This window comes from Phascolarctos cinereus, unplaced genomic scaffold, assembly GCF_003287225.1.
Source record: "Phascolarctos cinereus isolate Bilbo 61053 unplaced genomic scaffold, phaCin_HiC Scaffold_3;HRSCAF=262, whole genome shotgun sequence".
Taxonomy (NCBI): domain Eukaryota; kingdom Metazoa; phylum Chordata; class Mammalia; order Diprotodontia; family Phascolarctidae; genus Phascolarctos; species Phascolarctos cinereus.
Window position 1 is genome coordinate 224,419,178 of NW_027555736.1, and position 16,485 is coordinate 224,435,662.

General features: G+C 42.1%; 1 protein-coding gene and 1 non-coding gene across 6 annotated transcripts in view; both read right to left on the reverse strand.

The window, feature by feature from the left end:
* TMEM63C (transmembrane protein 63C) overlaps positions 1–16,485 on the reverse strand; it is a 132,365-nt gene that overhangs the window by 88,469 nt on the left and 27,411 nt on the right. For 4 of the 5 annotated variants that reach the window (XR_002324446.1, XM_020986188.1, XM_020986189.1 and 1 more), the window contains exons 2-3: positions 15,777–15,937; positions 6,401–6,539 (exon numbers count right to left, since the gene is read on the reverse strand). The gene's annotated coding sequence lies outside the window, so the exon portion shown is untranslated. The remainder of the gene's footprint in view (positions 1–6,400; positions 6,540–15,776; positions 15,938–16,485) is intronic. The other variant, XM_020986192.1, reaches the window with a different exon arrangement.
* On the reverse strand, positions 3,232–3,338 carry LOC144456457 (U6 spliceosomal RNA). Its single transcript, XR_013485544.1, has one exon. It is a non-coding gene; the product is annotated as a U6 spliceosomal RNA (small nuclear RNA).

The following is a 16,485-nucleotide window of genomic DNA, read 5'->3' on the forward strand; positions in this document are numbered from 1 at the left end:
ACCAACGAACAATTCCTGCCTGTAAAGAGCTCGCATTCTATTGGGGAAATAACAATATAGAAGTAAATACATGATAATTTGAAGAAGAAGAGAGGATTAATAGCTGGTGAATCAGCAAAGGCTTGGAGGGAGCCAAGGATTTTAATGAGTGAGGGTGAGAAGGGAATGCATCCTTACATGGGGGACAGATGGGAAATAGAATGCTGCATTTCAAGGAAAGCTAGAAGGCCAGTTTGGCTGAAAAGTAGAGTGTGAAAAGGGAAATACTAAAAAGTAAGTTTGGAAAGCTAGGCTGGATGAAGCTAAAAGGCTTTAAGCATCAGAATTAATGGTTAAGATTTTATCTTGAAGGTAATAAGGAACCACTGGTGATTTTTTTAAGCAAAGGAATGACACAGTCAGACTTGTGCATTAGGAAGATAATTTTGACAGCTGTATGAAAGAGAGATTGGAGAAGAGAGTAACTGAAAGTAGGGAAAGGAATTAGGAGGCTAAAGCAAAAGTCCAGGCATCAGATGAGAAGCTAGGATAGGGGACAGTTGTGAGAGGCAGCACTCATGGGACTTGGCAATGGGTTGGATATGACATTTGAGAGAGAGGGAAGAGTCCAGAATGACCCTGAGGTTTTGAACCTGGGTGACTGGGAGGATAAAGAGAAATCTGGAGAGGGGGAAAAGATGAGTTCTGTTCTGGTCATGTTGAGTTTTGGATGCTGACACAACATCAAGATACAACTATTCTCAATCGGGCAATTGTCACGTGGGACTGGACTTCAGACATCAGTGCCGGATATGGACATTGGATGCCATCTTCACAGAGATGATAGCTGAACCCATGGGAACTGGTGAGATGATCAAGAAAGAGAAAGCATAGACAGAAAAAAGAAGGGGACTCGGAACAGAGATATGATAATAATAGCTAAAATTTATGTAGCACTGTGTTGTCAGGTACTGTGCTAAGTACTTAACAATTATTTCATTTGATCTTATCAATAACCCTGCTATTATTATTCGGTGCTATTTTTTACAGATGAGGAAACTGAGGCAAACAGAAGTGAAGCAACTTGCCCATGGGCACACAGCTAATAAGTCTCTGAGGCTGGATTTTAACTCAGGTCTTCCTGACTCCAGGACCAGTGCTGTCCATTACGAAGAAAGGGCTTTACAACCTGCAAAGTGTTATCCATATAAGTAAGCAAGATGGAGAACGGAGTTATGGAAAGGAAGATCCTCACAGTGACCAGTTTTGATTTTCTATGTAAAAGGACTTTCTGAGAAGAAGGAAAGAAAATATGGTACCATTGTACAGTATGCCACTTGGGGAGAAAGGAGAAGCTTTGGAATAACCCGATAATGATTGGTGAGGCCGGGCTATTTAAGGGGACATCACCATTTATCCTGAAGTCCCCAAATATAAGGACTCAGGATCTTCCCATTCTCTAACTCTGAACCCTCTGCCCTTCAACCAAAATCCATTGTTCCATCCTTGCTGAGAAAACCCAGTAAACAAACAACTTTCATAAGTGCCTAAAGCATTCAAGTTATCAACTGAGAGTCAATCCACATTTACCAAGCTCTCCTATATACGTGCCTGGAATCATATTAAAGTTTTTGCCTTTTCTTTGTATTCCCAGCATTAAACTCAGAACATCACATCATATAAGCTCTTACAATTTAGTTGGAGAGAGAAATTGAATCCCCATGACACAACGGGAACCAGCAAAGTGTTAAACTGTGGTCCTGAATATGTGTTTAAATTATTCAGAGAAAGGAAAGATGAGTGCGGGATAGAGTTGTCAGGAAAGGCTGTGGAGGAGGCTGTACAGCCCCCAATTTTTGAGACTAAGAGTTTTCTTCTATCTAAGCAAAACCTTAATGTAACCTAAGAAAATGACAGGCTTCTGTTTGGTCCCATCTCTGGTATGTACTGAGTGTGTGACCCTAGAGAAGTCACCTGACCTCTGAGGCCCTACATTGAGCCTATAAGTTGAATAAAATGACAGGTCTCCAGAGGTGGGGAACCTGTGGCCTTGAGGTCACATGTGGCCCTCTGGGTCCTCAAGTGCAGCCCTTTGACTGAATCCAAACTTCACAGAACAAATCCCCTTAACAAAACGATTTGTTCTGTAAAACTTAGACTCAGTTAAAAGGCCACACCCAAGGACTTAGAAGGCCACATGAGGCCTCAAGGCCACAGATTCCTCACCTCTAGTAGTCTCTATCTCTCTAGTTCTAAATTTATACACATTCTTTTTTTTTTTTAATAGCTAGGCAACAGGGTTAAGTGACTTGCCCAGGGTCACACGGCTAGTAAGGGTTATGTGTCTGAGGCCAGATTTGAACTCAGGTCCTCTTGACTTCAGGGCTGGTGCTCTATCCACTGTGCAACCTAGCTGCCCCATATACACGTTCTAAGAACCTCATTTTTTAAAAACCAGGACTATGATTTCATAGGTATGTGGAGCTCCCAATTGGGAGACTTCCTCAACCAAAGCAGGTAATCAGCTGTTCTTTAGTTTATATCCTTGGAGGTTTATGTGGGGATGCTGAATGGATGGGGCAGTAAGGTAGCACAGTAGATAGAGCGCCAGGCCCAGAGTCAGGAAGACTCATCCTCGGCCTCAGACACTTAGCTGTGTAACCTTCAGTAAGTCACTTAACCCTGTTTGCCTCAGTTTCCTCATCTGTAAAAATGAGCTAGAGAAGGAAATGACAAACTACTTCAGTATCTGCAAGAATACCCCAAATGGTGTCACAAAGAGTCAGACATGAATGAATATAAGAGGTTAGGTGAATTGTACTGAGTCACATAGCCGATAATGTGTCTGAGAATGGACTTAAACGCAGTTCTTACTGCAGCCAAGATGGGCTCTCTACTATGCCACATGGTTTCTACCAGACCCATCCAGAAGATGGGTAATGAGGATGGTGAGAAGATTGGAAACCATGGCAGGCCAAAGTTGGTTGAAAGAAATGGGGATGTTGGAGCAGCTAAGCAGCATAGTGAATAGAGCACTGGCCCTGGATTCGGGAGGACCTGAGTTCAAATCCAGCCTCAGACACATAACACTTACTAGCTGTGTGACCCTGGGCAAGTCACTTAACCTCATTGCCTAGCCAAAAAAAAAAAAAAAGAACTGGGGATGTTTAGTCTGGAGAACAGCCTTAGGAAAGAAAGATATTATTTTTAAATATTTTTTAAAGATGATGTTTAATAGGTATGTGTGTAATGAAAAATATGGAACGCTTCATGAATTTGCGTGTTATCCTTGTGTAGGAGCCATGCTAATCTTCTCTGTCTCATTTCAATTTCGGTATATGTGCTGCTGAAGTGAGCACTTTTCAAAAATATTTTAAAGAACCTTGAAGACTTATTTTACTTGGTCTCAGAAGGCAGAGGACCACCAGGTAGAAGTGGATTTTGGTTTGGCATAAGGGGAAAACTTCCTAAAATTAGAATTTATTGTCCCCAAATGGGATGCCATATAAGGTAGTGAGCTCCTCATCTCTGGAGGTCTTCAAGGGAAGGCTGGTCCACCACTTGTCAAGGATGTTATAGAGTAGAATCCTGTTCAGTTATGATTAGGGTTCTAGGGTTCCTTCCAAGTTTAAGTTTTTATGAATCTCTGTCATACATGGGTTTTTATGATTTGATATTTTTGGCTCACTGCACATTTCCTTGGCCAGGGCAGCCCAGAGCTCAGGAGAGAGCCTGTACATAGCCCGTACTACTCCTTTGGAGTACTCCATAGCTCTGACTGCTCCCTCTAAGGGCTCTCTGCAATGCACGGAAAAGTAAGTTGGGGCCAGAGTCTTTCTCTTATACTCCTGCACTATCTATTATCCCTTCCCCAAACCCCGCTTCTCTTCCACAGCCCTCAAGTAGTAGAGAATCTTTCTGGCTCAATTCCAGAAAGACAGTACAATTAATGGCTGTTTGGGAGAGCCCTTCCTCAAGGGAATCCATCAGTCTTTTGCTTCCTTCCCCATTTGGGAGTCCCAGTTTGTACAGTTTTCCCAGGGCATCTGGGGTCTCTCTCATCATCTCCTCCTTCTCTCCATGCCCATCAGAATAGGTGCAGGGCCGGGCCAGGATAGCCTGCCATGGTGGAGCTACCACACTGTGGAGGTCACTGTACCCTCTTAGGCTTGCCCATTCCCTGAGGGGTGTGCTGAGCTCAGCACCAGGCTATCAGCCAGAGAATATCGACTAGCTTTCCCCTGCCAAGGAAGGAGTTACTGATGCATTGTTGTGGGGGCAGGGGGAAAAGCAGGCAAGAGAAGGGAAGAAAGATGTAGCCTTGACTGTCCTGCCCAGAATGCTCAGGGGGGTAGGAGTCTGCTTTGGCACTGACGTCCCAAGGTCAGACTTCTGTTTCCTTTTTCTCTTTGCATCTCCAGTGCCAAGCATAGTGCCTGGTGCAGCTGCTACTTAGTAAGTGCTTGCAATGAACTGATCTTCCCTAGAGGGAATGAGGATGAAGATATTTCAGGACAACACCCATTTCCCTGATTGGGCAGTCTTATCAGGATGTGGTGTGGGGGGAAAAAACTCCACAGTGTGCCTCCCCCCCCCGAACATTTGTATCTAAGTGAAAATGATCCTCTAGGGCAGCATCGAAGGGATAAAGAAGAGATAAAATACAGCATAAAGCCCAAGGAAAGAGGAAAGAGAATCCCACCTTCTTGCTTGAGTAATTGGCTGAGGATGGTAGAGTATCAACTTACTTGATGAATATATCAGGGATTTTTTTTCTTTTTTCTTCTTATTTTTTTTTTTAAGAAATAGCATCACAAGGCAGCTCTAGGATTCTTGACCAGAAGTCAGGAATATCTGGGTGTGATTGCTGCTTCTACTGCTTGCTAGATGTTTGGACATAGGCATATCCCTACTGATCTTAGCCTCAGTTTTCTTATCTGTGAAATGGGGACACCTACTGTAGGGATTATCTCACAAGGTTGTTTTCAGGCAGAAATGAAATAATGTAAAGTGTTCAGAATGCATTAAAGTGCTATCTATCCTCTCTCTTACTGTAACTTCATCCCATGGTTGGCTCCTTTAAGTCACTGCCTGCTCATAATTCAGTGCAGGAAGGTCAAAGAGCTATTAGAGCTACAAGAGAAAGGGTCCTAGAATTCATCTGGTCCAACCCTTTCATTTCATAAATGAGGAAACCAAAGCTCAGAGAAATAAGAATGATGTACCTGAAGTCTCTTAACTGACCACTGATGGAGCCAGGACCAGTATCTAGGTCTCTTGACATTTCCCTCTCTGGTAGTAGGGGATGGTCAGGGAATGGCCTGGATCAGTCTCTGACCTCCAGAAGCTTCTAGACCAGGAGTGGGGAACCTGCAGCCTCGAAGCCACATGTGGCCCTCTAGGTCCTCAAGTGCAGCCCTTTGACTGAATCCAAACTTCACAGAACAAATCCCCTTAAGAAAAGGATTTTTTTTCTGTAAAACTTGGACTCAGTCAAAAGGCCATGCCCAAGGATCTAGAAGGCCACATGTGGCCTTGAGGCTGCAGCTTCCCCACCCCTGTTCTAGGCTAAGATAGAAAACCTGTCTCAGACTATAAGAAACTAAGGCAAACAGAGATTAAGTGACTTGTCCAAGGTCCCACAGCTAGTGTTTGAGGCTAGATTTGAACTCAGGTCTTCCTACCGAGGGGCTCCTAAGGCATAAGAGTATTATTGGCTGAAGGAGCTGGGGATGTTAAGTAGGGAGACATGATAACTGTTCTCAAGGGCTGCCTTGTAGAAGAGAGCACAGTCTTATTCTTACTGATGCCTGAATGCAAAACTAAGAACAAAGGGAAATTCTGCAAAGAGGCAGAACTAGGTTAAAAATAAAGAAAACGTGTCAATTACTTGGAACCGTCCAAGAACGTAATAAGTTGCCCTGGGGAGCTAGTGAGTTCCCCGTGAAGAGTGGAGGTCCTTTAGGCAAAAGTAAGATGATCACTTCTTAGGTAGGTAGCAAATGGGAGTCATGCTAGGGGAAGAAGAGGGTGAAATGGGACGACATGATTTTAGAGGTTCCTTCTAACCAAGAGATTTTATGAGTTGGAGTCTAAATGGGAATAAGGCAGACTCCTTCTATCTCCTCCTCTTCTCCATCTTTTAGGGTACACAGTCCAATAGACGGTAGAACTCAACCTTGGCTTTCAGCTCAGTCCCTAAACAATGAACCCTTTCTCTCAGCTCTCCCCTTTCACTTAAGAGTTTCCCTGGAAAAATGGTCCTTTCAGGGTGAGGGAAGCTCAGGTTCCCCATCCCTTACCATTGAATGGACAGCTGCCTTTGGAGGAAGCCAGCTGTATTGGTTCCCACCCACCCTGGCCTTTACAGTTTTGTAGATACCTCACAGGGTGTCAATGCTTGCTGTTCTCCATTTATTACCTCTTAGACCTGTAGCAATCCGGCAGTCTGTATGATCTCTGCCTCCTCGTCGTCTTCCGTGTTATTACCTTAGACTGGAAACTCATACACAGCAGGGGCTGCTTCTGTTCAGCTCCCCGTGGAGAGTCTTGAGCACATCCTGGGCAAAGAGATGTTTAATAAATGCTTTGGATGCCAGTGCTTATTGCATCAGCTGGTTTATTTTTTTCTGCTCAAGGACCATTTGTGGGGATCTGAAGTATAGAATGGCTATTACCCCTGGTTTCTACCATTTGTTCTGAATCATTGATCCCAAGTGCTCCAGATCCTCGGAGAGAAAACTGGCCCTCTGAGTGATGGCTTCTTCCATTTTGACAGACTTCTCCTCCCCACCCCAAGCTATTTCACTCCTAAAAGAAGGAGAGAAACAATAACTGGATATAGAGAATAAAGAAGAATGCCAGTCTAGTATGCAATTTGCATGTAAATTTAATGCTGTCCTTTCTAACTCTCTCGGATACTTGAATGTACTTCTAGAAGAAGTTTCTCAATCATTCAATACATTTATTGAACAGTTGCTAGCACATTCACCTAGCCCTGCCCTTAAGAGGCTTCTAATCTAGCTGGGGATATTAAAGCACCAGACAGTACAAAATAGAGGATAATAAAGTGGCAGACTGAATGACATAGACTTTGAATGTTATAAATGCTTATCTTTCACTTATTAATTAAATGAATTAAATATTTGATGACCGTAATTATCTTAGAACTGGAATTTCATCCATATCAGATACCACCCTAACACTAATGCTGGACTTATGGAACTGGCAGAAATGGGAAGAGAAAAGAAGCTTAGCATGTCCAGGTAGGCAGAGATGACATGGCACTCCACATGGTTACATCTGTAACAAGGGATCTTTAGGAGTGAAAAGGGAAAATGGAAGTGATTGGGGAGCAGAAAGAGAACCTCATTGGGTGGAGAGTGTGGCTACCTTTCTTTTTAAGAAATTTTTAATTAATTTATTTTGAATTCTCAACAATCACTTCCATAAGCTTTTGAGTTTTAAATTTTCTCCCCCTCCCTCCCCAAGACAACATGCAATCTGATATAGGCTACACATATATATTCCTATTAAGCATATTTTCACATTCTTGATGTTGTAGGTAAGAATTAGAACCAATAGGAGGAACCACCAGAAAGAGGAAACAAAACACAACATAAGAAAAAAAAATAGCAAAGAGTATGCTTTGATCTGCATTAAAACTCCATAGTTCTTTCTTTGGATGTGGATAGCATTTTCCATCATGAGGCCTTTGGAGATGTCTTAGATCCTTGTATTGCTGAGAAGGGTTAAGTCTATCAACATTAGTCATTGCACAATGTGGCTGTTACTGTGTACAACGTTCTCCTAGTTCTGCTCATTTCACTCAGTATCAGACCGTACAAGTCTTTCCAGGTTTTTTGAAGTCAGCCTGTTCATCATTTCCTATAGCACAATACTATTGTGCTATATATTCATATACCACAATTTGTTCAGCCCCAATTGATGGGCATCCTCTCAATTTCCAGTTCTTTGCCACCACAAAAAGAGCTGCTATAAATATTTTTGTACATGTGGGTTCTTTTCCCACTTGTGTGATCTCTCTGGGACATAACCCTAGAAATGCTATTGCAGGATTAAAGGGTATGCACATTTGTATAGCCCTTTGGGCATAGTTCCAAATTGTGATCACCTTTCTATGGTGGTCCTGGGAGCACCAGGCAAGGCCCTGTGCCCCCAAGTATCTCCCAACTCCTATCCCTTTGCCTGAAATTCTATTTCTCTGGCTCTTGAAGACTTCTTAAATTTTTGGCAATCTATTAAGATGCAAATAATCAGATCCTAGTATACAGTAGGTGCAAAATAGATACACCAGATTAAAAAGAAAGCTTATTCTGTGCAGGTACAGAGAGGACCAAACATAAGATTAAGGGAGGTAGATTTTGATTCAATCAAAATATGATTTCCAAAAATGAAACTGTCTTGAAAGAAGTGAGCTTCTCTGGAAGCATTTGAGGAGAGGCTAGATAACCATCCATTAGGGATATTACAGAAGGGTTAGAATTATCCTGGTTGGGAATTTCCACTAGGTACCTCTCTTTCTAAGTTCTTTGATTGCTAAAATATTTATTTATGAAAAAAATTAAATACACCCCTGGGAGTGTTAACACCTGAGAGTGTTATCATCTAAGAGGGTGATAGTTGACAGCTAGTTGAATTCAAGGGCCAGAAGCAAAGAGCTTCACATTTATTGTAGATAATTGTCCTATCCCCCATTAGAGTATAAGCCTCCTGAGGACAGAAACTGTGTCCTTTTTCATCTTCAAATCTCCAACCCTTAGTAAAGTGCCTTGCACTTGATTTGCCCAATTGACAGGAATTACACCAGCCTCCACCTTATTGATTTCTCTAGAGACCCCATACACATGTTCACAAACACTGTGGGAGAATGAACATTGGTAAAAGCAGCAGCTGAGTTTCAGGAAGTGAGAGTGGAGAGATGGAAAGGCTAGGACAGGCAAGGTCTGGAGCAGAAAAGAGAGAGTAGTTGGGGTGGGGTTGCCAGTTGCTAGGAGCCTTTGAGTGTTTAAGGTCCAGCGCTGTGGACCTGTTGTTTACAAAACTGTTTCCTGTTGTTAACAAAAAAGAGATGATGAATTATTTAAACAGCCTGCCAAGGCCAGATGGGGTGGGGGTAGGGGTAATGTGGAAGAAAGTCTAGGAAATGCAAAGATGGCTCTAGGGAGAATGAGAAGTTCATCCCTATGATAACAACCTCGTGTCCTTCAATTTCTCACGGCTCTGCCTCACCTCTTCTAAACCTATTTTTGACCCCAATTCGATCTTCCCTGCCTTCTTTAAACATGCCCAGCCAGATCTCCACCATCCTTAAAAAACCTTGACAAGACCCAATCAACTCCTCAAGCTATCATCCTATATCTATTTCTTCTCCCTTTCACAGCCAAACTAGAAAATCTGTCTATATTCACTGCTTCCACTTTCTTACCTCCCACTCATTTTTCAACCCCTTGCAATCTGGCTTTTATCCACACCGTTGGACTGAAATCGCTCTCCCAAAATGCAATGATCCAACAGGCTTCTCTCAGTCCTCATTCTTTTTTTCTTTTTGAACTTCTTTTTATTATGAACGAGAATATAGTCAATAAACAGTAATGTTTACAAAATCCAGAAAAGAGGATTATATAAAGTTGTGACTATTATATACATATATGTACATGTATGTGTGTGTGTGTGTGTGTGTGTGTGTGTGTGTGTGTGTGTGTGTAAAATGAATTTAACTTGGTAGTCACAATATTCCCCAACTTGTCTGCATCCCTTTTTGAACTTTCAACTCTTTTCTGTGGACTTCAAAGTAATTATCCTTTACACTCTCATGGTCATTGCAGAAATGGTTCTCCTGGTTCTGGTCACTTCATTCTGAATCAGTTTATACAAGTCTTCCCAGATTTCCCTGAATCTGTCCCTTTTTAGCATTTCTTATAGCAGAATAATATTCCAATGCATTCACACACTACACCTTGGTCAGCTATTCCCCAGTTGATGGACACGCTCCATGTTACCGTTTCTTTGCTGCAACAAGAAGTGCTCCTCCATATTGTGCACATCTGAGTCCTCTTCTTTTGCTTGTGTCAGTCCTCATTCTTCTTTTGATCTCCCTGTGGAATGCTCTGGATACTGTTGACCATGCTTCCTTCTGGATACTCTTTCCTCCCCAGATTTTTATAACATTTCTCTCTCATAACTCTCTTCTTATCCATCCGACCATTCCTTCTCAGTCTTTGCAGGATCATCATCCCACCTCGATGCACCTATGGATGTACTCCAAGGCTTAGTCCTGACTTCTTTTCTCATCTCTCATCTTCATCTCCTCTCTTGGTAATCTCATCAGTTTCCATGCATTCTCCCACAAATCCACATATCGAGGCCTCATGTTTCTGCTGAGCTTCAACCTGCATCTTCAGCTGCTTCACTGGGATACTTCAAAAGGCATCTCAAGCCCGAATCCAATACAGAACTTTATCTTTCTTCCTAAATTCCACACCCCATCCTTCCCCCATCACCCAGTTTTTCATTATAGGCATCATCCTTAACTCTTTACTAGGGACTGCCACACTCAGTTACCAAATCTTGTTGATTCTACCCCCTCAATATCTCTGGCATCCTTTCCTTTCTCTCTAATCATTCCACAATCCACCTGCTCAGGATCATATTCACATCTGGTCTGCAAAAGCCTTCTAATTGGTCTTGATTCATTCAGCCTCTTCCCTTTCTGATCCATCCTCCAGAAATTGCTGAATTGTTATCTTTGTAGTGAAGGTCTGACAATGTCACTCCCTTGCTCAAGAAACTCCAAGGGCTCCCTACTGTCTTTAGGATCAAATACAAAAATCTTCTAGTATTTAAAACTCATTTAAAAATCCTGGTTCCAGCCTGTCCTGGGGGGATGAAGGAGGAGGAAGAGGAAGTGGGGAAAGAATCTGATTCATCCAATGGTGACTGATGACACATTACTCTCCCTTATACATTCTACATTCTAGAGAAATTGGCCTACTTCCTGCTCCTCATATACAACATCCCATTTCCCACCTTAGCACAGGCTGTCCCTCACATCTAGTATGCTCTCTCTTTTCCACATCTGCCTCTTGGAACCCCTAGCTCCTTCAAAGCTCAGCTGTCTTCTAAGTTCTTTCCTGAGTCCCCCAGTTGTTAGTGTGCCACCCCCAAATTTCTCTATGTTAATTTTGCATATGTCTTGCATCTGCTCAGCTGATAACATGCTGATTTCCTTCTCCTTCTCCTCTCCCCCTGTTGTGGACTTCAGAAAAACCTGGAAAGACTTACATGAATTGATGCTGAGTGAAGTGAGCAGAACCAGGAGAACACTATACACAGTAACAGCAACATTGTGTGACGATCAACTGTGATTGATTTAGCTTTTCTCAGCAATATAATGATCCAAGACAATTCCAAGCGACTCATGATGAAAGATGCTATCCACAACCAGAGAAAGAACTGATGGAGGCTGAATGCAGATCGAAGCATACTATTTTCACTTTTTTGTGTATGTTTTTTTTCCCCTTTTGTTCTGTTTCTTCTTTCACAACATGAGTAATGTGGGAATATGTTTTACATGATTGCACATGTATAACCTATATCAGATTGCTTGCCGTCTTGGGGAGGGGGTAGGGAAGGAAAGGAGAAAAATTTGGAACTCAAAATCTTTCAAAAACTGAATGTTGAAAATTGTCTTTAAATGTAATTGGAAAAAATACTTTTAAGACTTTTTAGAAGAATGTAAGCCTGTTGAGGACATGGACTGTCTTTCTTTCGTACTCCCATCCTCAGTGCTTAGCACCACGCTTGGCACGACTGACTGAAGCTCCCTCCAGGCTCTCAACCTGCACTGTCTCCTTGCCATGGCCTCACCTTCCTCCCTTGACAGTCTTAATCCCATAGCTGACTACTTTAAGACTTGAATCCATAGTCTCTTTGACCTTTTACTGTTGATGCCTTGCCAGAAACCAACTGTAGGGTACCCCCACATCTACCTTTTCTGCTCCTCCTCTCAGAAATTTGATGTTTCTGGAGGACCTTCTACCACAATGACAACTAGGTCTCCTACAAATTTATGTTATCTGATTTCAATCAGGCCTTTATGCTGCATAGAAATCCTTTTATTACTCCTTGATAGGCTTTCTGTAGTAGCTCTTCCAAGCCTCCTTTCCTTAAGCCTCCCATACTCCACTTTCCATCTTCCCCTTCCCCCTCCCCCTCAGCAAGGGACCTTGCTTCCTACTGAGAAAAAAGCAAGGCAATCTGTTGTGAGTTCTCTCTCCTTCCTTACATCACCTGGTTCCCTATTCTTTCCTCCTTTATTTCAGGCTCTGAGGTAGATATGGTCATTATTGCCAAGGCTATTCCTCTACTTGTGACCATAATCTCACCCTCAATTATCCCCTCTGATTCTCTTTCAGGCTCCTACCCTTGACCCTATCCTCCCTTTTTGATATCATCCTTGACCCTATCATCCTTGATATCATCCTTGATATCATCTGATATCAATCCTTTCTGATATCACCCTACATTTCCTCTGCTAATGTCCTGGAAGAAATTATCTATATCAGTTGTCTCCATTTTCTCACTTCCCACTCAGTTCTCAACTCTTTGCATACTGGCTTCTGACCTTACCATTCACCTTAAACAGCTCTCTTCTAGGCACCAAGAATCTAAAGGCCTTTTCTCATTCCTCATTCTATTTGCCCTCCTTTACAGTTTTTGACTGTTAGCTGCCCCCTCCTCCAGGATACTTTCACCTTCATTGTTTTCCAGGGCTAGAGACAGAGTGCTTATTCTCACTTTATACCACCCCCACCACATACTCTGTGATGCAATAACACAGGCCTCCTTGCTGTTCCTAGGATAAGACCCTTCATCTCCTGACTCTAGGCATTTTGACTGACTGCTCCCCATGCCTGGAATGCCCTTCCTCCTCATCTCCACCTCCCGGCTTCCCTGGCTTCCTTCACGTCCCAGCTAAAAATCTTACTTTCTACAGGAAGATTGTCTCAATCCCCCTTAATCTGAGTGCCTTACCTCTGTTGCCTATTTCTAATTTATTCTGTATATAACTTCTTTATATAGAATTATTTGTTAGACTATGACTAAGAAAAAAGTTCGTGAGAGCAGGGATTGTTTTTTACCTTCCTTTAGTGCTTAGTACAGTGACTGACACATAGTAGGCACTTCAATGTTTATTGACTAACAGATAGCTTTTGGCTCTTTTCCTGCCCTAGGATTTCATGCAAATCACCCATCTATGACGGATAACAGGTAAGCTAGACAGAGCCAGCTAAGTGGTACAATGGATAGAGTGCTGGACCTGAAGTTAGAAACACCTAGCTTCAAATCTGGCTGTAGCCATTTCCTAGCTGTGTAATCCTGGGCAAATTGTTCAACTTCTCTCAGCCTCAGTTTCTTCATCTCTAAAATGGGGATCATAATAGCACCTACCTCACAGGTTTGTCATATAAAATGAGATATCTGGAAAGTGCCTTGTAAACCTTAAAGAGTTACCCAAATGCTAGCTATTGTTATCAAAAGATCATCTTACCCATTGCTCTGAATTTTACAGATAAGAATTATGTTAACCTCATTTATACAACATTTTAGATTGTACAAATTGCTGTCTTCATAACAAGGTAGGGAGCATCTGTATTATTAGTTCCATTTTACAGATGAGGAAAAGGAGACTTGCCAATGGTCATTTCAATTGAATATTTATTGAGCTCTTGCAGTATACTTATCTGCAGTATACTAAGCTATGTTTCACAGCTAGTAAGTAATTTCTGCAGAACTTATTCTAGCCCCTACTAATTGCCTGCTGGCCATCTCATAAATACAAGACATCCTGATATAGGAGGTACAAACAAAATGGTCCTAACAAGAGGTCCTGAGTGTGAATGTTACTTAACTTGTTTATTGGACCTGTTTGTTGTTATTATTCAGTCATTTTAGTAGTGTTTGACTCTTTGTGACCCCATTTGGGGTTTTCTTGGAAAAGATATTGAAGTGGTTTGCCTTTTTTTTCTCCAGCTCATTTTACAGATGAGGAAACTGAGGCAGAGAGGGTTAAATGGCTTACCTAGGGTCATACAGATAGAAAATGCCCGAGGCATGATTTGAGCTCAGATGAATCTTTCTGACTCCAGGCCTAGCACTCTAACCACTGACCCACCTAGCAGCCATTGCTGGACCTGTAGCGCGTTTCAAAGTCTGGGAACTGGCTTAGGAGAGTTAAATCAGAAATCCAGGCTAAGAACAAACTTAATAGCATATTTGTTCTTTATTTTGTCACTAAGCCTTTACTCTTCTAATAGCTTACTATATAGTGAAGTGGAGACAAGGACTTGGGGAAAGCTTTTTAAAGTCCAGGTGCCTCTCTCTCTGAGACAAGTTTCAATAAACCAACAAAATCATTGGGTGAATCAGACTCCTTCACCCAATCATTTAATTAGATGTCCAAAGATCCCAGAGCGTAGGTCTTGATGTGGAAGGAACAGAAAATAGCTTTCTTCCCCACCAATCACTTACCTAGAACCTTTGGGGAGTAGGAAAACAAGAGAAACATCATTGACAAAGATGGTACCTTTCTTGTATATGAAAGTAAATCTGCAAAGTCATGTTAGTTGTTCTTTCTTGACCTCGTGAGAAGATACAACACTGTAGGAGAGTCAATAGAGGAATACTTGAAGAAGCAAACCCCAAAACCTGTAGCATCCCCCTTCTCCAACCCTCCTGAGGTCTCAGTTGGTTATAGAATATATTCTTCAATGGGCAGCTAGGTGGCACACTGGATAGGGTGCTAAGCTGGAAGTCAGGAAGGCCTGTTCAAATCTGGCCTCAGACACTTACTGGCTATGTGACCTTAGGCAAGTCATTTAACCTGTTTGCCTCAGTTTCCTCATCTGTAAAATGAGCTGGAGAAAGAAATGGCAAACCAGTTCAGTATCTCTGCCAAAAAAAATCTCAGATGGGGTCACAAGGAGTCGAACATGACTGAAACAAATGAACAACAACACCACATTATTCAATAAATCTCATTTGGTTAAGTTTTAGGCAACGGTCTTTTTCTAATTCCCCCATTTTATAGATTAGAGAACTGAGATCCAGAAAGACAAAGTTTCTTCTTAGTCCTTTTATCAAGTGAGAAAAGGAAACAAAGCTAGGTTTGATTCTAACCCTACCTCCAATTTACTGTGGGATTGTATAGGGAGGCACTTCCATTCACTGGGGGACGCACAGCTCAGTTTGCTTACCTAGAGAATGGGGATTGATTGCATCACTTATTCATTAAACATTCACTCTACATGGGCCAGTATAGACACTGGCTAAGCGCTGTGGGGAATGTAAAGATAAATAAGAGATGGTCTATATAATCCTCCACTTCTGTTCTACAACGTGTATGGAAATCCTAATTTTATTTGGTGTTTGTTAAGCTCACAATTTTTTAAAAACGGAAAAAAAATAAGAAGAAAAAAGACATGGTCATTGGCCTAAAGGAACTTAGTATCCGTACAGTATCCATTCTACAAGAATCTTTTTATCCTGTCTCCTTTAAAATTAGCATTATGAAAAGGAAGAATTTTGGCTTAGTTTTAACTATAAAGAGTTTTGCAAGAGTTATGAGGACAGGGACAAGGCTTACGAGGTGTGACCAAGGCACAAACACTAAACAGAGGGTATTAAGGAAACACAACCATCACACCATCCATGGCAACAACCATCACACCATCTGTGGCAGCAACCATAAAAGGCTTAAAGCAGGGGCCACAAACCTGGAGCAACCAGCAGGGTTCAGGTAGGGCAGATGTGACGTGGGCAGCTCCTACTTGCTTGCCTGATCAGTCTCTGGAATAGCACTCTTACAACTGCCCAAGTTCTCTCAACTGGAATCCCAGGGACAGCACCTTCTTGTGGCAACTAGATCTTGGATGCTCTGCAGATACAAGGACAAAGACATGCTTTCAATGGTACTGGGGATACTTCTGAGAGGTAAGTCCCATTGTTCCAACATGCTGATTTCAATCCCTCTCAAAATGATCATTCCATATTCTGGTTGTCAAGCCCAACCATACTGCCTTAGGACTGTAAGCAGCCAGTTCCCAAGAACTGAAATCCCTGCTCATTAGTAAGGGTGAAGATAGCACTGGTATGACAATGAGGCTATGAGCAACATAGTCACATTTGAAACTGGTTCTGATTAATAACAATAAGACATGTAGCTAGGTAGCAAAGTTGATAGCGCACTAGACATGGAGTCAGGAAGGCCCAAGTTCAAATCCTACCTTAGACACTTACTAGGTGTGTGACCCTGGGCAAGTCACTTTGACTGTCTCAGCCTCAGTTTCCTTATCTGTAAAATGAAATGTTTGAACTCAATGGTCTCTAAGGTCACTCCCAGTACTAAGTTGTGTGACCTCTCAAGGGTGGTCAATAACTTCTATTTCTTCAACCTACATGTATATGTATAGCCCTTCCCAGTTT